Raw genomic sequence first — 23,295 nt, forward strand, 5'->3', positions numbered from 1 at the left:
ATACAGAGGGCTGAGGAACAAAATAGTCTAGGCAAAATTCAGGCTAAAGCTGAAATTCTGCTAAAGCTGCCAGAATGCAATATACCACAAATTGATTAGAATTTTCAATGGGTTTTTATTAGTTCACAAATTTACAGTTCTAAGCTATGAAAATGTCCCACTTAAGGCATCAACAGGACAATACCTTCTCTGAAAAAAGGCCAGTGACATCCAGGGTTCCTCTGTCACACGGGAAGGCACATGGTAACATCTGCTGATCCTTCTTTTCTGGGGTCCAGTTTCAAAATTGCTCTCTCTGTCCAAAATGCCCCACGTCATTTCTCTCTTAGCTTCTCTGAGCTGTCTGAGTTTTGTCTGTCTCTTGCCCTTTCATAGAGGACTGCAGCAAGGGTATTAAGACCCACCTTAAATGCGCAGGCCACACCTCCATGGAAATAATTTAATCAGAGTTATCACCTACAATTGGGTGGGTCACATTTCCATGGACACAACTTAATCCAAAGATTCCAATGTAATCTGCACTAATACATCTGCCCCCACAAGATTGCAATAAAGAGCATGGCATTTGGGGGGACATAATACATCCAAACCAGCACAGGGAGTCATTGCTGCCCACTGGATTTGTAAACTAGATTTAATCGGCATAAATCAATCTACCACTAAGGCTGAATAGCTAACTAAGTACTTAAACTATTTGCTAAATAAAACCTTATTCAAGGGTAAGAAATTCTAATGCGGAAAATGATGCACATCTGTCTTAACTAAGGTAGAAGTGCTGATGCAAAGACATGGGAAAACATTATATAGAGATAGTACCTGTGTGTGTGTGACATATACACACATACATATACACACATAAGTATTTATATATTTCACGGGTAAACACTCTAAGTTTTCCGGAGATGCTGTTAAAAAACCCAAATTATTTTCCTTTATATTCATTATCAGTCTACTCAAGGAGAGAATGCTGAGTGTGGCCTCTTGCTAGCTATCAGCTAATTAGTTTACCCTGAAATTTGTAAACAGTATTCTCTGCTCCCATACTGTCTGCATGTTTTTTCTTCTCCTCTCTCTCTGCTCTTATGTACCTTGCTTTAACTTTGTTTATTCACTCAGCTGATTTATTAACTCCTAATAATAATCAATATTTTTCATACAAAACTTCTCAACAGCATGCAGCACCCCTGAGTAATTCTTTAACATAGCAAGTACAATTGTCAGAGAATGGACAAGTGTACCAGTGCGTATTGGGAATCACTTCACTTAGTCACAACTTTTTTCTTTCTTTCCAAATATGGTGACATATGTGGTCAGTGAGTTTGCATAGCCAGTTAAGGGAGGTAGAGAGACTGTATTCAACTACTGAACACAGAAAAATAATTAAAATCAATTTTATTTTTACTGATTCTGAATTCAATGAGCAATAATAGAATTAATTAATATATGATAAAATCACATCTGATAAAAAGTGTATGAATGCACAAAGCTAACAAATTTTCCTGCAAAGGAAGTGGAGAGGGTGGCACTTGGGTCATGAAGGTACAGATAAGAAGGCAGCAGGGAACTTTCTAGCAGTGATCAGACCCTAATCAGCCCCAAGTCTCCAGGAGGCTACTTAGGCTGGTGATTTAAATGTCCCATGAACTAGGTGTGACTCTACTTGCACACTGCTCTCCTCAGGGAACCTTCACCTCTGAGTTCCTCGGGCTCTAAATCAGAGTGTTTGGCATAGGGTTGAAAAGATTGTAAAATGGGAAAAGCATCTTCTGTTGCTTCTCAGGATGTTGGAATTTGGGGGCTAAGTACATGACGATGGCGCTGCCAAAGAGGAGCTGGATCAAGAAGAGGTGGGAGGAGCAGGTGGAGAAATCTTTTCTATATCCCTCCTCAGACTGAAGTCCACAGGATGGCAACGAGAATGAGGGTGTAGGAGATGAGCACCAAGCAGAGGCCCCACTAAGATAAACACACAGGCAATGAAGTTGATGAGTCAGCTGAGCCAGGCGTCAGCACAGGCCAGCCTGAAGACAGACAGGGATTCACAGGAGAAGTGGATGACTTCATGAGGCCCACAGAAGGGCAGCCTCAGGATGAGGCTCACATGGACCAGGGCTAGGAGGGAGCCACATGCCCAGAAAGTTACTCTTAGGGTGCCATAGACTCTCCAGCTCATGACGGCAGAATATTGGAGAGGGTGGCAGATGGCCACATACAGATCATAGGACATCATGTCTAGGAGAAGGCATTCTGTTAGAGCAAAACTTAAGAAGAGAAAGTTCTGTGTTATGCAGCCAGCAAAGAAGATGAAATTGGCTGAATTCAGGAGGTTTACCAGCATCTGGTACACTGTATTGCAGGCGTAGCATGGAGTGAGTTGCCACTAAAAAACTTTCCTTCTTAGTACAGAATATCTAACATTTACACATATTTCCTGAGTAAATTTTAGGTGCTTGACACTGTCCTTCATGCTGTATTTACTGAAAGATAAACATAAGACAGATTTAGTATGCATTTGGGTTCATATTCCATTGCAATAAATATGCTCTTTTAGATTTAGTAGGCATTGTGGCTGTGCTAACAAGAATTAAATATATAATTTATAGAATAAATTAACATATAACATACAATAATTCTAATATATGTTAGAATTCCTGAAATGTAACATCACTCCACAATATATCCTACTATAATTTCCTTTGGGTAGGAAAATTATTATATATAATGAAATTAAATCCATAATAAGGAAATTTCTTAACTTTTCAGTAACATCTTTCCCAAAGAAATCTATACCGTATTGATGTTTCTGCACCAATGTAAAAATTGATAACCAAATCCTTAACCTCTGTAGATAATTTGTCCATAAAATTTGCATCTAACTTTGCATCACTTTTCCCTGGAACTATTCATATATAATATTAATGATGAGCATAGATGTTCAGCATTAATGGAGAATATATACTTCCCTTTCCAGGGGTTAAATAAAGAGTGGCATTACCAGAATAATAGTCAACAAAAGACTAGATGTTACATGTCTAACCAGAATTTGTGGTAAAATAAAAGAAGGCAACTTGGTTAGCTCTCATATTTGGACTAAAAGATCTCAGAAGGAAAAAGCACCTGCTTCCTCTGGGAGCTTCTGTGGAAATTGTGGAAGCCATGCCTATGTTTCTGATGGAAAATGTGCCAGACCCCTCCGAAAATGTGGTTTCATGTTCTAATGGGCACAGCCTGGTTGGCTGCTCTTGAGAGTTCACTAGAGGGGGCAGTTGTGAGACACGGTGCATGCCCAGATCCTCTGGATAAAAGAGACAAAGCAGTTCTCTGTTTTTATATCTGTTCTCATCCCCAGCAGGATGCATAATTAGGAAGCAAAGACAACCACAGAGCACACCTCTGAGATAGCATCAATCATTATAGTCCCCAGATACTTGCTATTTATTTGACCTGAATGATTCCACCACTGTCCTAGTTCTCAAATGTCCAGATGGTTGAGGTGAAGCTGTAAGGAAGCAGAGCAAGTGACAATGAATAAGCTCCTGTTATAAACATCTGTAGCTCAGCTTCTCCCTAATGGAATCTGGGTCCCTTGTACTGCAGCAGAGTTGAAAAAATAGTGAATCAGAAGCCCAGAACCCTGAAAAATCATCTCATTTCAAATAACAATTCAGAGTTCTTGAGATAATACAGAGAGCTAGTTAGGGAGGCAGAGAAGACAGGAGAGTTCAAAGATGGGCCAAAGTGTCCCAGTGGGGATGATTAGAGACTGTCTGAAGTAGAGTTTTTGAGGGTACAAACCACCAATGAAGGTCTGCAGTTGGAAGTGTTCTCTGATCTCTCTTCTGGAGTGGGGAGATTCTGAGTTTGTGCTCTTAGGGGAGTAGAGGAGGGACTCACTCCAAGGCAGCTTCTCCTGGAAGGTTCCTGCCTCTCTGGGGAGGGTGTGGATATTTTTTGCCTACAGTGTTCTTATATGCCATTGTGTAATTTACAAACTGATTAGTTCTTTACAGTGTGACTTTTGATCTACTGGGGTTATGGCAAAAACCTGGAAAAGATCTGACACAGTATCAAATTTTTAAGAACATGTATGCCTGTTCTACAATGTTACACATCTGCTATGGGAAGAAACACACATTTAGGGATTAAAAAAATGACCACTGATTATATTAAAATTCTGGTGTATGGCAGGCAGTGTATAAATATTGCAACATTTTTTCTTTTGTTCTCTTTTTATGATTCAGGAAATCTGCAGAAATGTTGATATCAGGAAACTGCCATATATGACAAAAACCCTGTGAAACCAGAAAAAACAATAGTTTTATGATGTGACTTTCTGTATTCAACATCTTATGACAATCAGAAAGAGTCATTTTTTGGGTGTAAGGATAGAAAAGGAAGACAATCAGAAATTAAATATAAAATTTTATGATATCAAACAAACTTTAACTTAGGAAAATGCCTTCCCTCAAAATGCATGATTTCTATTACATATCAAACTGATGCAGCTTTTAAATTGTGGACTGTGCTCCTGGAAAAATATAAATATATACAAAACATAAAAATAAACAAAAAATAACACACATAACACAGACAGCTCTAATTAGCATTAAATACATTCTCAAATATTTACATTATTCACCAGAATTTGGCAGTTTTTATAATCTCTCCATTTTATTTCACTTTGCTTTTATGCTGGTAAATGCAGTGAAGTCCAACAGAATTTGGATTTAATATTCATTTGAAAGCATAATAAGTGAAAATCACCATATGGATACATTTAAACATTTCCCAAACCTAATTACCTAAAGAGTTGTCTTGCAGTATATTGGCTTTTAATAATGAAATAAATTTCCATGTCAAGAGTAAACATACCTTCAAAAAGTACTAACAGGTATGTAACTGATGGAAAATAACAATTTTAAAGAGTTATTAATTGTATTTATGGAGTAATTATGAGCTAAATGTCAGCAGACCAATGGTTCACTTGGAATCTTGAAAATGGAGAAATATAGAGACAGAATTTTTATTGAGCACTGCCCAAGGCATACAAACTTCAGGTGGTAGATACATGTGTTCTTATGATCAAAGTTGTGATCTATTTGGGGGATGTTTTCTTCTATAGCTTTGAGAAAATATCATTCAATATCATTCAATTCAATTTGCAATGATTCAAGTCTCCTTGAGCCATTTTCTCATTTCTTATTCATTTGTCAGATTTTTGAAAAGAGAACTGGGACATTGTATAATGGTTATATGTATTCCTTTCACTAGGAAAAAAAATACACCCCAGTATAAAGGTTGAAATTGGCATCTGGGTCATCCATGAATGCCTTGTCAGTTTTGTGAGGTTCAGTCAGTTCTTTTAATACTGATCAATCCTGGATGAACTCTAGAAAGCTCGTTTCTGACCTACAATGCTGAGGACCAGGCAATTTCTAAAGTTCACATGAAGAAAATTAGTTTCTTTCTTTTCTGATTTTCTTTTTTACTTTTTAAAATATTTCATGGACTAGGCTTGCATTGACTAGCCTAAGGAAAAAAAAAAAAACTTTCATTACATCAATGGCTCTTAGTTTTTCATGAGGTCATGGATCTCTTTATCAGCTGATGCTAGGGATTTCCTTGTCATTCTCTTTTCTGGACCAAAAACAGTGCAAATTAACAGAGAACTTTGCTTACAATTTCAGGGATCCATTGAGCCACTGAGGACCATCAAGGAATCCCTTAGTGTCTATAGATTCCAGATGAGGTCCCATATCAGATAAATATTGATATTCAGACTATTAACAGGAGTCCATGATCAGAATTAGTTAGAATTCCATTGAAATGTTAAGCTAAGAGAGGTTGGTATGCTTTTTGTGACTCAATTAAGTATAAACCTTTATAAGCTACACATTAACTCTAAAAACAGCTCATTGCTTTATTGAAATAGCAGTATTCATTCAATAATATAAAACACTTTGATGCAATTAAGTAGTTTCACATAATCCCCCCAAATCCTTATTATTCTCAGTGTTAATTCCACTAAGTCTTGACTATATTGAAACTTTTCCTTCAATTTACTGGAGGATTTAATTTACAAACAAAACATTTCTATAACTGTGCTTGAAAGTCTTTATGATCTCTAGGTTGTATTGTTTTTCAAGTAACAGAGGCTTGACTTTAGCAAAAATAATGGTTTAAAATACAATTTGTAAAAGATATTCATTTAATTTGTATAGCTTCTTTTAAAAAACAATATTAATTTTTTTCCAAGGAGAAGAAAATGAATGAATAATAAATAAAATCTTGTCTATGCATTAGCCACTAAAGATCTTGCTTATAATGTTCTTTTTATTTTCTTTTATTAGGAGGAAATTTTCGTAACTGTATAAACATCCCATTAAGTCCTTTGTCTCTTGAGATTATTGTCATGCACATAGAGTGCTAAACAGAGTTCTAGAGAAAGAAAGTCAGGAAATTCCTCTTTGTAAAGCAATAGTTTGAGATAACCATTGAATGAATAACCAATGAATTTTGTTTTTTATCTTAATCTTCAAATGACCTACTAAGTAGCACCTTGAACATTTTATCTTTTATTCATTTTCATTTTAGCCATCATATTGATCACATTTCTGTTCCTAGGAACATTTTCTTCTAGAATGTCTCCAGTGTCTCTTTTTCCTAACACAACTGGGAAACCATTTAAAGCTTACATACTGTGTTGGTGGTGGGTTTTGTAATTCTTTCCAGGTTCAAGCGAGAAATTTTTTTTTTTTTTTTAAAGCCCATGTGGCAGAGAAATTTGATTGATTTCATGCAATGAGCAGGCAGAGGAATTTCTTTTATCCCAAATCTACAAGATTGTCTAATTGAATGATGCCATCCCATGAAGCTTTTCTAGGAATGCTGACATCTCTTGGGGCAGGGGTGGGTTGGATTTGCTATCTCCAGGTGACACAGCATTGAAGAGTGGAGACAGTGACCTTCACTTTCTGTACCTAAACACAGCACAGATCCTCACAGGCTGATCCTCAGTACTATGTTCAGACCCACATTCCTTCAGAGGTCACCTTGCAGGAAAAAAAATCATTGTGTCTAGAAGGTGAATACAGGAAGCATTCAAAAGAGTCAGTCAGGACCAAGATCTCCAGTTCTAGGAAACTGCTAAGAGTTATGAAAAAAATTGTACGTGGTCATAAAAGTTTGGAATACATTGGCTTAAAAATTCAAATAGATTTCTTCTTTAAGAAATTTTCACATCCATTATTTGAATATGATGGCATCTAATATGCAATAATTAGTCAAATATATTTGACTTTAGTTAATACTTGAATATGATGGCATCTAATATGCAATAATTGTCAAATATATTTGACTTTAGTTCATACTTTTAAAATCCCTTTTCAGGAAATAATGTTTGAAGAAGGCATTTTGGGTGATATAGAATTGAAACATAACTCAATGAATATTTATAAAGGGTATTAATGGATCCATGGCTTCCCAATCCTGGCCCATGAACCAGCTGATCCATAATTTGTGATTGATAATTTTTGAAAACATAGATTTCTAGAATTCATCACACATCTACTGAAACAGAATTCCAATGCTGGGATGGGAGATATTTCTATTTTTAATAAGCGTCCTAGATAATTCTGCTACTGAGTTGGGTTTGAAACCTCCAGAGATGATAACCTCATATGCTACTGTATTAGTCAGGGTACTGTAGGAAATAGAACCAAAAGAACATAGCTGTAAATATGAGGTTCTATGAAAGTGTCTCATGCAACTGTGGGGATGCATGGTGTCCAAAATTCCATAGGGCAGTCCGGAAGCTAGCAACTCCAATGAAGATTTTCAATGAATTCCCCAGGAGAGGCTGCCTGGCTGAAGTACAGATGAAAATTCTCTCTTCTGACTGCTGAATTCATCTCCTCTCCTTTTGAAGACTTCAACTGATTGGACTAAATGTCTCTCATTGTGGAAGACACTCCCTTTAGTTGATTATAGATGTAATCAACCATAGATGAAATCAACTTACTGAAGATTTAAGTCTGTGAAATGTCATTATAGTAAGTTAGGCCAGTGTTTGCTTGACCAGACAGCTGGGCACCATCACCTGGCCAAGTTGACACATGAACCCAACCATCACAGCCTAACCTTTGTCAACTTGGCAGCTCTATACATCACATGGTTATACTTAATCTCTAAATAAAAATCCATAACAGACGTATTTTTCACCTATCAGTACTCAACTGTCCTACGTATAACCAGAAACACTGAATCTCTCTGGAATAGGATGTAAGTCCTTGGGTAATATTCACTCTTAAACTTAAATAATGCTATAAACTTAAATACTATGATGTGAACAATACAATTTATGTCATATGATAATGGGGATAAGAATAGAGATATTTGTTTCATGAACAAATACAGAGCTACTCATAAGAAAACAAAGAAGAAATATTCATACCATTGCAGTCTTTATTTTTGTACTAGTTACTGGTCATAATTCATATTTATCACTACCTTCTTCCCTCTTACCCATTCCATGTTCCCATTCAGCAAGCACCTTGGCTTGCCATGGTTCTTAGGCCGGTGGGGTGATCCAAACCTTCATTGCTGAAGTTTCTGGACCATTGATAGTCCTACCTGGATTGGGTTGTTGCAGTTTTCCATTGACTTTAAACACAGGGCATGGTAGTAGTAAGATATGCCCTAGGGGATCTCCTGTATTCCAAGAAAACCCTTCTTTACTTCCATCATGTAGTTGCAGTCCTATCTTCCCTTGATAGTTTGGATCAATCACCCTAACCAGTAGAGTAATCCCTTTCTTTGCCTGTAGATTCATAGGCATGAGAAGCCCAAAATGGCAACGTGGCAGCCTTACCTTCCAGTTCAATAGAATTGTGCGTTCTGGGGGGAACACTCCTCCTTTTGGAACTAAGACCTGTAGACCAGCAGAGCTTAAGTTTACAGGGACAGGAAGCAAAAATTTTTCTAGTGGATCACTAGGGGAAATAGTGAGTGGTGCCACTCCCATTTCTACCCCTTGATTCCTGGACCTGGCTATGGGAGAATCATCACCATAGAGTGGACACTGATTCAGAGCATGCACAGCCTCCTTGAGAACACTGCCCCAGCCCTTCAAGGTATTGCCATTAAGTTGGTATTGTAATTGAGTCTTCAAGTGGCCATTCCACTGTTCTATCCATCCAGCTGCCTCTGGATGATGGGGAACATGGTAAAGCCAGAGAATTCCATGAGCATGTGCCAATTCCCACAATTCATTTGGTGTGGAAATGGGTTCTTTGATCAGAAGGAATGCTGTGTGGAATACCATGATGGTGGATACAACATTCTGTAAGCCATGGATGGTAGTTTTGGCAGAAACATTGCTGATAGGGATGGTAAACCCAAAATCCTAGTTAGAACAAATTGCTGCCCCTTCCATGATGTAAGTGGTTCAATGTAATCAACCTGTCACCAGGTAGCAGTCTGATCACCTTGGGGAATGGTGCCATATTGAGGACTGAGTGTGGGTCTCTGCTGCTGGCAGATTGAGCACTCAGCAGTGGCTGTAGCCAGATCAGCCACAGTGAGTGGAAGCCCATGTTGCTGAGCCCATGAATAAACTCCATCCCTACCACCATGACCACTTTGTTCATGAGACCATTGGGCAATGACAGGAGTGGATGGGGAAAGAGGCTGACTGGTATCCACATAATGGGTCATTTTATCCACTTGATTATTAAAACCTTCCTCTGCTGAAGTCACCCTCTAGTGAGCATTCATGTGGGACACAAATATCCTCATGTCTTTTTGTGCAGTCAGAAAGGTCTCTCCACATACCTCTTCCCCAGACATCTGTATCACCAATTTCCTAATCATGTTCCTTCCAAGTCCCTGACCATTCAGCCAAAGCATTAGTTAGCAACAGCCCATGAACCAGTATACAGATGGACCTCTGGCCAGTTCTCCTTCCAAGCAAAATGAACAACCATGTGCACTGCTCAAAGTTCCACCCACTGGGAGGATTTCCCTCACCACTGTACTTCATGGACATCCTATAAAGAGGCTGGAGTGCTACAGCTGTCCACTTTTGGGTGGTACATGTATATTGTGCAGAACCATCTGCAAACCAGGCCTGAATTTTATCTTCTTCAGTCAACTGACTGTAAGAAGCTCCCCAAGAGACCAGAGCTCTGGGCTGGGAAGAAGGTAATGTGGCAGGAATGGGGACCATGGGCATTTGGGCCACTTCCTCATGTAACTTACTTGTGCTTTCAGTACTCACTTGAGCCATATCTCATATATACCATTTCCAATTTATGATGGAGTGCTGCTGTGCACACCCAACTTTATGGCTTGGTAGGTCAGACAACACCCAGCTCATGATAGGTAACTCAGTTCTCATGGTGAATTGGTAGCCCATGGTTAAGTGTTTGGTGTCTACTAAGGCCCAGTAGCAGGCCAAAGCTATTTCTCAAAAGGAAAGTAGTTAGTTGCAGAGGATGACAAGGCTTTATCCAAAATCCTAAGGGCCTCTGTTGTGATTCTCCTACTATGGGGGGCCTGTCAAAGTCTCAAGACAGTATCTCTATTTGCCACTGAAACTTCCAGCACCATTGGATGTGCTGTACCATGTGGTCCAAATGGCAGACCCATTTACATGGCAGCCTGTACCTGTCACAGAGCCTCCTCTTGTTCCAGTCCCCACTCAAAACTAGCAGCTTTTCTGTTCACACAGAAGATGGGCTGGAATAGCACACCTAAATGAGGAATATGTTGTCTCTAAAATCCAAAGAGGCCAACTAGGCATTGTGTCTCTTTTCTGGTCATGGGGGGGGGTGGTTAGATGCAATAGCTTATCCTTCATCTTAGAGGGGATATCTCAACATGCCCATCACTGGACACCTAGAAATTCATGGAGGTGGAAGGACCCTGTGTTTTGTAGAATTTCTCTTGCATCCTCTGGTATGAAAATGCCTTACAATAAGTCTAGAATAGTTGCTACTTCTTGCTCACCAGGTCCAGTCAACAGGAAATATCAATGTAATAGACCAGTGTGATGTCTTGTGAGAGGGAGAAAAAATCAAGGTCCCTGCAGACAAGATTATGGCATAGAGCTAGTGAGCTGATATACCTTTGTGGCAGGACAGTGAAGGTATACTGTTGGCCTTACCAGCTGAAAGCAAACAGTTTCTCGTGGTCCTTACTACCAGCTATTGAGAAAAAGGCATTTGCCAGATAAATAGGTGTATACCAGGTTGATTTGCTCAAGCAACAACACCACATCTGGAATAGCATCTACAACTGGAGTCACCACCTGGTTAAGTTTGTGATAATCCACTGTCATCCTTCAAGATCCATCTGTTTTCTGCACAGGCCAAATAAGAGAGTCAAATGGTTATGTGAAGGGAATCACCATCCTTGCATCCTTTAAGTCCTTAAGAGTGGTATTAATCTCTGCAATCCCCCCAGAAATCCAGTATTGCTTCTGATTTACTATTTTCTAGGCAGGGGCAGTTCTATTAGCTTCACTTGGGTTTTCCTACCATAATAGCCCTCACTCCTTGTTTCAGGGAACCAATGTGGGGATTCTACGAATTGCTGTGTATGTCTATTCCAATTATGCTTTCTAGAATTGGGGAATAACCACAGAATGGTTCCAGAATACCACTTTCCGCACTGTGAGATGGACCTGAACTATAACTCCATCGATCACCTGACCTTTATAATCCCCTACTCTGACTGGTGGATCAGAGTAATGTTTTGGGTCTCCTGGAATTAATGTCACTTCTGAGCTAGTATCTAATTATCCCCCAAATATCTGATCATTTCCTTTTCCCAATGCACAGTTACCCTGGTAAAAGTCTGTAGGACTCCTTGGAGAAGGCTGGGAGGAAGAGTAACAGTGTAAATTTTTTGAAGTGTAATAGGGTCCTTCCCAAAGTGGACATGGCCTTACCATCATTCAAGGGGCTCTGGGTCTGTAAGCTGTTTTAAGTCTGGATATTGATTAAGGGGCCGTGACTCTGTTTTTGTAATTCAGGTTATACTTCTGTTCACTTGACATAAAACTCTTCTGCTTGCACAGATCAAACAAGATTTTGGTATACTTCCCATCTATTTTGCTTCTAGGTACCTGATGATCTACTAGTCAATGCCTTAGGTCTCTGTGAGTCAGATTATTTTGATTGCTTCTTTGAGTCTGCTGTACATTATATAGCCACACCCACTTTGTCTTTGGCAATTAACTGCAGCCAAGTGACTTCTCCCAATTCAGGATCAGATCATTAATATTGTGTTTAAGGATTTCAGCTCAGTGTCAGCAGTTTTCACATTAATATCTGACTTAGAGGAAAGGGTGAACACAGAGTTCTTCAGGGATGATAGAGTTAGTCTCACAAATTTATTCCTTACAGTCCTAGTGAAAGATGTCTCCTCTGGACATTCCTGAGACATGTGAGCAGGTCTTCCATGAAAAATCCACTCTAACTTTCCAATCTTTCTAGGCCTTTGGATCACCTCATCTATGTTATATCAGGGCAATCCTGACTTCTTGACCTCAGGTAATATTGGCCATCTTTTGGTCCATGTTTAGCCAATCAACCAACACATTTTAACACCCTTTCTAACCCCTTGAGCTTCAATATTGAATGGCAAATCTCTACTTAGTGGGCCCATATCAATAAATTCAGCCTGACTCAGCTTTACATTCCTTCCACTCTTATCCCATACTCTTAATATCCATTCCCGCACATATTCCCCTTATTTCTACCTATATAAATTGGAAAACTTATACAGCCCTTTTGGAGTAGAGCATACCTCCTGATGGGTCATGCTTTGTACCTCACCTTTCAGGGCCTGTTGGGACTTTAGTCTAGTTATAGGTCTTGAAGAAAAGAGTGGTGTTGGGGGTAGAACATGAAAAGAATTAGAAGTGTCTTTCAAGCAAAATATTTCCAGGCATTCCTTTGCAGTTTCATCTGGCAAAACATGATTAGTATCTTCAGATAGAAGAGTGAGGGCTGTTTCCCCAGTGGAGGTGATTATAGGTTTAGCAGACAGTGAAGGGTTTATCTCTTCAGGTGGAGGTTGGATGGCAGACACCTCAAGGCAGACTGGAGGACAAGAAGCTGTTTTCTCAAGGCAGACTGGATGTCTGGTAGCTTTCTCCTGAGGTCAGGCTGCAGACTGGGTGGCTAATTCCTCAGTGCAGTTTGAGGTAGGGCAGATGTTTCCTCAGGGCAGACCATTACAGGTTTACTTTGGAAAGACTTAGCAAAATGTAGGGTTTCAATTTCCCCACTGCTATCATTATCAACTCATATGTTCCCCATCCCAATTTTTTGGGACCCCACTCCTTTCCAATCAATGCCTTCCCCTTAACAGCAGACACCCTGCAAGGTGGAGAATTGAGTTTACATTGTAAATCTGCTGCTTGCACAATGAGACTCTGGGTATGGTATTCAGAGATCTCAGGTCTGTGGCCACAGGAAATAAAGTTTTCTTTTAGGGCAAACACTGAAACTTTTACATCTGTTGTATGGTGCTTAAGCTGCAAATTTGAAGCCTTCAGCACATCCTTTCCCTTTATAACTATATCCAGGAAATCCAGCCAGCATCATTATAATTTTTAACTCCAGAAAACTCTGTTAAAGTATCAAGAACACTGTCACCCAGAGCCTTGCCTCATATAAGCATATGATTAGCAGAATCAAATGGTCATATTTTGCATATCTCTATTGCCAACTCATGCCATGGACTGTCAATGCCATCTTGATCATTGGAAATAGAGTCATTAGTGCCTTTGAATCTAATCAGAATAGAAAACCAATAGCAAAACCCATTTTTAAGATTCTGTTTCTCAAAAACCACTCCCAGTACCAAAGTTGTATGGTCAGTGCTCTCCAGGGAAACAGAAACGACAGAAGATATGTGTAAAGATGAGATTTTATGAAAGTGTCTCATGCAACTATGGGGATGCAGAGTACAAATTCCATAGGGCAGGCTGGAAGCCTGTAACTCTGATGAAGATTTTCAATGAATTCTCTAGGAGAGTCTGACTGGCTGAAGTAGGGATGGAAATTCTCTCCTCTGACTGCTGATTCATCACTTCTCCTTTTAAGGACTTCAACTGATTGATTAAATGTTCTCCTTACAGAAGACAGACCGCTTAGCTGATTATAGATGTAATCAGCCATAGACACAATCAACTTAGTGATGATTTAATTCCATGAAATGTCCTTTCAGTAAGTTAGGCCAGTGTTTGCTTGACCAGACAACTGGGCATCATCACCTGGCCAAGCTGACACATGAAACCAACCATCACAACTACTTCAACCTTGATGCCATTATCTTTTAATGAAACTAGCTCATTTCCTAGCATTTTTGAGTTCCAAGTTCCTCAGACATAGATCAATATGTAGAACATGGAATTGAAAAGGCTATGAAATAGGAGGGGACATTTTTTCTGCCCCTTTTTGTTGTCATATCTGGGTCCAACATACATGATAATGGTTGTGCCATAAAAGATTCCAACCACACACAGGTGGGAGGAGCAGGTGGAAAAGCGTTCTAGAGACAATCCCCTGACTTGATCCTTTGAATGGCATATAGAATATGAATATATGATATCACAATTAAGGAGAAGTGTCCCACCAGCACAGAAACTGCTGTAGCCATGACCATCTTCTCTTTAATGTGGATGCCTGCACAGGCAAGTCTGAGAACAGTAATAATTTGACGGAAAAGGTGACTGACTCTGGGGCCCACAGAATGCTAGTGGCAGCAGTAAAACTACATATACCAAGGCCAAGAAAATTCCTAAAATCAGAAAGTCACTGCCAGAATGATGCAGACCCTCCAGTTCATGATGGCAGAATATTGGAAAGCATTACAGATGGCCACATACCAGTCATAGGAGAAGGCATGACCAGGAGAAGGCATTCTATGTGAGGAAAACTCATGAAGAGAAAGGTCTGTGTTATGCAGCCAACAAAGGGGATGGTCTTGGCTGGATTCGGCATGTTTACCAGCATCTCAGGCATGGTGTTCCAGGCATAGGCTATGACAACAAGAGCCAAATGTGAGGGGAAGAACTACATGGGGGTGTGTAGTCTGGAGTCCAGGGAGATGAGTCCCAATAAATCCTCACAAGGTAAAGGCATAGGACAGGGAGAAGATCCCAAAGAGCAACATCTGAATCCTTGAGACAAAAGGGAAATCCCAGTAGTATGAACTCTGTGACAAAGATCTGATTGTCTGCCATATTTCTACAAGAGAGAAAATTGAGTTAGTATTCATGGTTTAATAGAAGTGTTTAAAAATGAATTTCTGTTAATGTGTTTGACGCTTTTTTTGTGGAGCGTAGAAGCATTCAGAAACACCTGCAGTGAGTTTCCTGTTTTTAATGAACATATGAAAATTTGATTGGGAAACTTTAAAAATTAATGCACACATGCATGTTTCTGTTTGCTGAAAATTATATCCTTTTTTTAAAGAGACTGAATTTGTAATTAGATGACTTATTACAAGCTAGTCTAACACAGCTTTTCTTTATCTTTATAATAAGTTGTTTTTTCCTTTGTTTTATTAGATTGAATTGTACTCTGTTGTTTGTGAACAACAGATCCTAATGGAGATGTAGGCAAAAACATTCAAACAGCAATAGATCTAATCTCATGTTAGAATGTTTCATCATGGACAGGGTCTTCTAGGATTAGAAACAGAATTCATCTTCTTAATATCATTGGCCCTTCCCCTCTTACCTGCTTATCTCAACACACTTTCCACTCCTGCATGGCTCCTTATCTCCTCAGCAGATAGCTCACTACAGATAGCTCTACAATTAGTCTAGTGTAAAGGCTTGTTTTCAGCCTAAAGCTTCTCAATTTTTCTTATTTAGGTGTTCACAATTAATATTTAAATGAGCATCCATGTGAGTGACTAAGAGATTTATCTTGAGAAACAATCAAGATCAGTTACTCAATATTGAGTAATGCTCTAGAAGGCACAATTTTGGGCAGTGGTCCCGCAGGGCATTGGCAATAGGCAGATGACCCTATGATCAATGGTGCTGAAGGGTTTCCTGAATTCTCAGGGAGATTTTACTAAAGCATCCTCCTAATGCTATGATTCTACCATTAAAATTTAAGCACAAACATCACATTGCCCTTGTTGCTTAAATTTGATTCCCATTTTTTAGGTAAAATCATCTTATTTGGAGAGGGCAGGGATGAGCAATAGTCTTCAGAGTAAATGCATATATAATTATAAATCTAAATGGCAAGAACATTAAAAAACCATACCATTTGCATTAGAATTCTCCTATCACCATTCCAATAGCAAGCTGATATCCCCCTATGTGATAGTTTAATCAAGCCCAGTGTTTTATAAAGAAGTGGTGACCCCCCTTTGTTTAATATTAAATGGTTACCAGGAAGCTAGTTGAATTCATATTTCTTTACCTTAAACATAGTCTAACCATGCTTTACTCAGTCTAACCATATTTTACTCAGTTCATTCTATTACCTAAGACTACCAATGAGTGGATTTTGAGTATTTAAAAGGGAACAAAAATGTACGTTTCTTACATGATATTAGAGTGTGATGGTAAAAAACATATAGGTAATGAAAATGATGTTACAATAGCTTTGACCAGAATTCACAGGCAAAGACAATTAGGAGATCTGGGTATTTAAAAATGACTATAGTATAAAGACCCCAATAAATCTTCATGCAGAGAAGCAAACATTTCTACTGTGTGGCTGAAGTTACTGATGGTGCTGGAAGCCTTGCTGATCCTCTGAGAACTGCTAAGGGAGGATCTCTGCCTTTCATGTTGCTTTTGAGAGCGAGGACTTTATTAATTCATCATCTCCACAGGACACTTTCCCCATCCTGAGGACACTGTGCAGAGCACAAGTCAATAGGTCCCAGTGGCACCAGCATGCTCCCTGGGGAAAAGTGAAGAACACAATCACCATTGTTCTGAGAGGGCAGAGCACTGACTGCCCCAGTCTATTCCTGTCTCTTTTAGGGAGAAAGAAACCAAGAGAGCAAGAGAGATCATTCCTGGCTAAGAGAACAGGTAAAATCTTCACAACTAAAAGGATATACATGTAAGGAGTCATACCCCTGAGAACACATGAATATTACAGCTGCCTAAACACAGGAATTAATTTCAGTGTAGTGAATCTTTACATTTTTCCAGCTCCCAAACATCTAGTAGGGCCTTGGAAGAGGCAAAGATCCATGGCTGGTTATTGTTCCACAGTGAAATAGAACCTTCACATTAAGTCATGTAGCTACTTTTCTTTTAATATAGTCTGGTTTCCCAACTTCTCTGAAACTGGTAGAAGAATGAATTTTTATTCAATGACCTTAAACCATTTGAGCACTTAAATAGCAACTCAGACCCTGTATTTATGAGCACAGATCTGGAGATGGTACAGGCATTCACATTTGGGATTCATTTCACACATCCCCTGGGATTGTTAATTTCTTTGGCAGAGGAATTCAGGGAGCCTTAGGGCTGAGCAAAATTTTCATTTGAGAATTTTTCCTTTATGATAACTTCAGGGGAGGATATTACTCTTGTAAATCAGAGGGCCAGCTCCCGCATTTTCAACCCCTATTAAGGCTTGGGATGGACCCATATATTCTACCTATGAGGGTAGGTGTAAGCTGCTATCAACATATATACTACATGTTGGAGTATAGCATTCCAATCCTGAAGTGTGTTGTCAGCAATCTTTTGCCTTAAATCTGTTTTCAAGTGGCCATTCCACTACTTTGCCATGTTAACAAATTCTAAGTGAAATTGTACCTTTTGGAACCAAGATCTCTTGGGCATGTGCCCATTTTACTTCCTTTTCTGTGAAGGGGTTCTATTGGATTGAGGTGAGATCATATGGGATCATGTCAATAAATCAGATATGCTAAGAGTCCTCCAAGAAGGGTACTGCAGACAGGAAAGGGAAATACATATGTGGAATAGAATATATATCAAATGCAGGCAGAATAAATCATTTTCTTTTCCATGATGGAAGGATTCTTAATGTGATCAACAAGTCACTAACTGGCTTATTGGACTCCTTGAGATTCACTACCATATCAAGGGCACAAGCAATGGTCTCTGCTGGTGGCAGTCAAATGTTCAGCAGAGGAAGTATGTAGAGCAGCCTTGGTGAGTGCATACTGTTGGATTCATGCAAAGCTTCCATCTCTGCCAACATGGCTACTGCATTTGTGTGCTCAGTGCATCACTGTGTGGCCAAGAGGAGAGGCTGGCTGACATCTATTCGCTGAGTCATTCTGTACCTATTTAATTCCTCTTCAGCAATGGATGTCTCTGGTTAGCATTAATGTGGGAGTCAAAAGTCCTTATATTTGTATCACTCCCATGTCTCTTCTCTATGACTCCATTCCCCTGATCTTCCAAACTTTCTCCTTCAAGGCTCCTGAACATCAAGTAAAACAATTTTCTGTTTCCCAGGAGTCCATGTGTATTCTCACCTTAGGCCAATTCTCTGTCCACAAAGTGGATGACTAGATGTATTGTCTAAAGCCATGGAAAAGGAGATGTATTCCTTCACCAATTACCTTTTAGGGTCATGCCTGAGTGGCCAAAATGTTGCATAAATGTATCTAGCCAAAACATCCATGAACTTTTCCTCAACAGGTTGTTGACTAGTTATGAAATCCTTGGGACACCATATATATAAGTTAAGAAAGAGGCATCAGGGATATAGGTGATAAGAGGTTCTGGGCCACCTGTTTATTCAGCTTATTTTACCATCTGCACCTGCTCTTGACCTAAGATATTCCAAATTCTTTATATGATGGGTAGTTGCTGGGACCACTCTAACTTATGACTTGGTGGGTGTGATAGAACCCCAGGTCATGATAGGCAACTCTGGCTTTATTGTTACTTGATACCCTGTGATCAGTTTCTACCAAGGTACAATAATTGTATTTTGAATGATGTAGAATTTTCTGCTATAGATGGAAAGGTTTTGATGCAGAATCCCAGTGATCTTCGTTATGTTTCTACTATTGGGGCTGTCAGACTCTATGCATGACATCTTTATCTGTTCTTTCCTTATTGATACCTCCATATCCATGAGATTTGGTGGGGGAAATTGGTCCAACTAGTACTGCAACAAATCTTAAGTGTATAGCTCAATGAATTTTTGTATATTAACATCTGTGTAACTATCATCAAGATCAAGGTCTTAAACATTTCCATCACAACAGAAAGCTCCTTTTTTTTTCACCTTACTATCAGAAATCACTCTTCTAACATTCTAATCACTATTCTGACTCCTATCATCAGAGATTGGTTTCACTTATTTCTGAACCTCATATGAATTGATCAAACAGTATATATACTTTTGTGTCTGATGTCTTTAACTCAATGTGTTTTTGAGCTTCATCCATGTTGTTGGATGTATCAGTAGTTTGTTCTTTCTTACTGCTTCACTGTAATCAATATGAATATCCCACAATTTGATTATCTATTATGTCTTTGAAGTATAGTTTGGTTCTTTCTAGTTTTTCACTATTGTGAATAAAACTTCAGTGAACTTTCTTGTATTCTTTTACAGAGATTATATACCAAAGAAGAGTATTGCTGGATCAAGTGATAGCACATGTTTCACTAAATTTATTTTTTATTGAGGTGAAATTCACATAGCATAAAAGTCACCATTTTAAAGTGTACAATTCAGTAGCAGTTAGTACATTCAAAATATTGGGCAATTATAACTTTTAGTTAGAACATTTTCATAACTCTCAAAGAAAACCATTACCCCTTAAGCAGTCATTTCCCATTTGTATCTCCATCCAGACCCTCACATCAACTAATCTGATCTCTGCTCTCTGGGTTTACCTATTCTACATATTTCATATAAATTGAATCATACAAAATGTGACCTTTTGTGTGGCTTCTTACAGTTAGCATAAAGTTTTTAGGGTTCACTCACAAAGCATGTATCAGAACTTTATTCCTTTTTATGGTTGAATAAAGGATACATCCCATTTTGCTTATCCATTCAGCCACTGATGGATATTTTGTTGTTTCCAGCTTTTGGCTGTTGTGGATAGTGCTGCTATGAACATTTATGTACAAGTTTTGTTTGACACTGGTTTTCAGTTCATTTGCATATATACCTAACAGTGGAATTATTGGGTGATATGGTAATTCTGTGTTTAACATTTTGAGGAATTGTCAAGCTTTTATCCACAGTAGCTGCACCATTATACATTTCTACCAGCAGTGAATCAGTGTTTTTATTTCTCCACATCCTCCAGATTATTCATTGCTAGTGAACAGAAATAAAAGTAATCTTGCAGTAAATGAATAATAGGGAGGGATGGGGGGATGGAATGTTTTGAGTATTCCTTTTTACTTTAATTTTTATTCTTATTCTTATTTGCGGTAATGAAAATGTTCAAACATTAGTTGTGTTTTATCAAGCTTCCTTTGTATGTTATGGATCACTTTTCTCTTGCTGCTTTCAGAATTCTCTCTTTGTATTTGCATTTGACAATCTGATTAATAAGTATCTTGAAGTAGGTCTATTCAGATTTATTTTGTTTGGGTACACTGCACTTCCTGAATCTTAATTTTATGTCTTTCATAAGAAATGGGAAACTTTCAGTGATTATTTCCTCCATTACTCTTTCTTCCCCTTTTCTCTTCTCTTCTCCTTCTGGGACACCCATGACATATATATTCATGTGCTTCATATTGTTCTTCAATTCCCTGAAATCCTGCTCATATTTTTCCATTCTTTTCCCTATCTGTTCTTTTGTGTGTAGGATTTCAGATCTCTTTTCCTCTAGTTCAAGAATCCTTTCTTGTGCCTCTTCAAATCTGCTGTTGTATGTCTCCACTGTGTTTTTCATCTCTTCCATTATACCTTTCATTTACATAAGTTATGCAAATTGCTTTTTCAAACTTTTGAGTTCTTCCTTATATGTGCTCAATTTCTTCTTTATATCCTTCATTTCTTTTGCAATATCTTTTTAAACTGATTTAGCATATTTGTTTGAAGATCTTTAGTTAGTTGTCTCAAATCCTGTATCTCATTTGAAGTGTATGTTTGTTCCATATCTTCATTTTCCCTAGTATGATTCATTATTTTTTGTTTTCTATGTATCTGGTTTCCTTGATTATCCAAATCAGGTTTTCCCAGATGAGATGGTGAGGTCACAGGAGGAGGTTGTAATCACTATCAGGTTTCCACAGAGGTGAGACCCAGAAGGTTGTCAGACTTTCCTGTGAGGCCTCTGGACTCTGCTTTTCCTATCCTGCCAGCATGTGGCACTTGTCATCCTGCAGCTCTCCAAGGGCATAAAGATGTATGGTGCCTTTAATTCTCAGTGGACCCTGTCCTGCCCAGGGGCTGAGGTTTCAGAAGCCAAGCTTAAGCAGTTTCTTTTTTTTTTTTTCCCCTAGGCCCTGGAGTATGAGTTCTCTGAGGAAGGGTGGCACTTGAGCTGGACCTGCTCCACCTTTTCTTAGGGAAGATAAGCCCTTTAGGGAATTATCTCCTATACTTGAGTTTTTCTTTTGACTCTCTGACTATCTTAACTCCACCCTTGCTGGGGTCAGTGCTGACAACTGAAAATGCCTGAATCTTTCTCTAATGAGCTACTTAGAATGAGAGAAAAAAAGGAAAAAAATAAATAAGTCCCCTTTTCAGAGCCATTCATCAGTCCTCCAGTTCACCAGGCAAGAGCTGGAGTTGATACCCATTTCTGTATGCCCCTTTACTTGTGACACAGCCCTTTTCCAGTATTCTGAGCTCTGCCAACTCCAAAAGCCTCTGGTTTTATTTATTTATGTATTTTTTCTGTCAGCCTCACCTCCTGTTTGCCAGCTGTCCAAATTTATATTCAGCTGTCCAAATTTATTAATTAAAACCACAATTGGAACTTGTTGAGTTGCTTTTCCTCACTCAAGGCAGCCTGCTTCTTTTTCCCACAGTGAAGTTTTCCAACTCAGCCTGCTCTGCCTGTGGGGAAGGGGAACCAGATCTGCAGTTTGGGGAGTTTTTCTTACAATTCTATGCTGCAATCTCAGCCCTTTGTTGCAAGATAATATCTCTACTGAGGAATCTAATAATGAAGATGCTGACTCCTTCTCTCTATGCTGCTCTCACATACTACCTGATGTTTTCTGTTCTGTTAGTAAAGGACCAGTTATTCCTTCTGATATAGAAGCATATTTAACAGAATTTGTACCTAAAAACACTCAAGTACAATTTCCAAATGATAGAATGTGGAAAGGCCTTACCATAATAACTGGGACAGATGGTTCATAACCTTTAAGTTCCACATTAGAAAATCATAGTGAAGGAGAAGCTAAATAGTTAAAAGAACTGTGAATATTTTCAAGAAAGAAGAAAGGCCCTCTCAACCTTCTTAAATACAGATAACATGCAATCACCTAGTCCTCTGTGAAAACAGGATGGGCTGCAGCTGTTACTTTAATCATAGATAAATCATAAATAATGTAGAAAGGTTGAATATAGTCCTAATCAAATGTATGTTTTTCAATATGATATAATGGCTAAACTAATCAATAATATAAAATGAGAAAGCTATATTAACAAGTTAAAACAAGTAATAGTAATCTCTTTTTCTAATTTTTAGACTTTATACAAGTGAAATTATGTTATATTGCTATTACAGAAATCATGACTTAATTAGTAAAAATATTTTTAGTAGGGTTTTATAGGCATTCAAGGCTAAGTCTTAGATAATGCTGTGAATACCCTCCTTTGATCTTGAACCTTTTGTGTTCACGAAGCATCATGTAATGTAAAAATAGAATATGATTTGATTGAATGTGTGCCAGTTTAAATGTATTATGTCCCCCTAAATGCCATTATCTTTGATGCAATCTTGTGTGGGCAGACCTACTAGTGTTATGTAATTCTTTGATTGAATGTTTCCATGGAGATATGACCCACCGAACTGTAGGTGATAACTCTGATTAGATAATTTCCATGGGGGCATGGCCCTGCCCATTCAGTGTGGGCCTTGATTAGTTCACTGGAGCCCTATAAATGCTCAGACAGGAGTGAGCTTGCTACAGCCAAGAGGGACACTTTGAAGAATGCACAGAAGCTGAGAGAGTAGCTGCAGATGAGAGAGTTTGAAGACGGCCATTGAAAGCAGACTCTTGCTTCAGAGAAGCTAAGAGAGGACAAACACCCCAAGAGCAACTGAGAGGGACATTTTGAAGAGGAGCCATGGACTAGGGAGGAGCACCCTGTGAGAAAGCCATTCTGAAAC

At 38.7% G+C, this 23,295-nt stretch overlaps 2 pseudogenes; both read right to left on the reverse strand.

Moving 5' to 3' along the window:
- Positions 1–1,531: 1,531 nt before the first annotated feature.
- On the reverse strand, positions 1,532–8,540 carry LOC119535258 (annotated as a pseudogene).
- A 5,852-nt stretch (positions 8,541–14,392) lies between these two features.
- On the reverse strand, positions 14,393–15,256 carry LOC119535259 (annotated as a pseudogene).
- Positions 15,257–23,295: the final 8,039 nt, after the last annotated feature.

This window comes from Choloepus didactylus, chromosome 5, assembly GCF_015220235.1.
Source record: "Choloepus didactylus isolate mChoDid1 chromosome 5, mChoDid1.pri, whole genome shotgun sequence".
NCBI classification, from domain to species: Eukaryota; Metazoa; Chordata; class Mammalia; order Pilosa; family Megalonychidae; genus Choloepus; species Choloepus didactylus.